The sequence below is a fragment of the Primulina tabacum genome, chromosome 6 (genome assembly GCF_025594145.1).
Source record: "Primulina tabacum isolate GXHZ01 chromosome 6, ASM2559414v2, whole genome shotgun sequence".
NCBI classification, from domain to species: domain Eukaryota; kingdom Viridiplantae; phylum Streptophyta; class Magnoliopsida; order Lamiales; family Gesneriaceae; genus Primulina; species Primulina tabacum.
This window is the reverse complement of record NC_134555.1, coordinates 33,899,230-33,900,304: the sequence shown is the minus strand read 5'-3', so window position 1 is coordinate 33,900,304 and position 1,075 is coordinate 33,899,230. Positions and strand designations below refer to the sequence as shown.

The window sequence follows — 1,075 nt, the reverse complement described above, 5'->3', positions numbered from 1 at the left end:
AATGTCAATTCCCTTGATCAACGGCCATATTTTTAGCACACTGGACTTAACGCGGCCTTATGCCTCCGAACAGGTACTATTCTATAGTATAATAGTTCGCCAGCAAGGCATTTTCCGAAGCAGGCAGGGCTAGATCCTCTTTACCAGGTTGGGTTTTTGCCCTCAAATTCAATGAGACAAGTCCTTTCTTCTTGCTTGTCAATGCAGAACCATGTGCCATTCAATAGAAAATTCCTAAAATGACTGTAGTATAGGCTTTCTTTACATTACTGGCTTCAGACTAGAAACTGAAGATCTGGTAAAGTGTGAGTCCGACGAGTTGGGTTATAATAATTCATGAAAGATATTATCATATTCCTACAATTTAATTAGATGCGAAATCTAGAAAGCCCCTTTTCATGGTTGTAGAAAAGGTTCGAATCCTTTCATTTGTTGGAATTGGTTGGTCGTACAGTAATAAGTATTATAATAGACAGTTTTCGATGAAAGAAAGAGAACAAACAATAAAAGAATTGGAACAATCAAGATTCGTGATGCAAGTATTATATTATTAGATCCAAAGGTTTTTTCTTAACCTAGCTACAACAAGGATGGGACTCTATAAATTGAAAGATAAAATGTAGAACCTAAAAGGAAAAGAACATAGGAATCTCTAGTCTTAGAATCGAGTTGGACCTTTGATTAATTAATATCTCTTTTTTTATTTATTGAGTTTTTCCTTTCTTTAATCCGCAGGAGGTCATGCTCTTCAAGTTAGTGAAGTTATTTCATTGTAATTAGACCTAACAAGAACGGAATCACGCTCTGTAGGATTTGAACCTACGACATCGGGTTTTGGAGACCCACGTTCTACCGAACTGAACTAAGAACGCTTTCAACTCACAGTAGATACGACTGTAAAGAAAAAGGATTCTTTTTGTACCCCCAATACATATCTTGCATGTATATAGTCTCATAAAATGAAAATATGTATATCCAATTTGAATCGATCTCAATGGATCCCTCGCCTCGTTACAGCCCAGAGGAGAAGAATAGGTAGGGATGACATTTTTTGTCCCTCAAAGGCGCTACCAAG

At 36.8% G+C, this 1,075-nt stretch overlaps 1 non-coding gene across 1 annotated transcript; it reads right to left on the bottom strand.

The window, feature by feature from the left end:
- Window positions 1-798: 798 nt before the first annotated feature.
- TRNAW-CCA (transfer RNA tryptophan (anticodon CCA)) lies at window positions 799-872 on the bottom strand. Its single transcript has one exon. It is a non-coding gene; the product is annotated as a tRNA-Trp (tRNA).
- Between the last annotated feature and the right edge of the window lie 203 nt (window positions 873-1,075).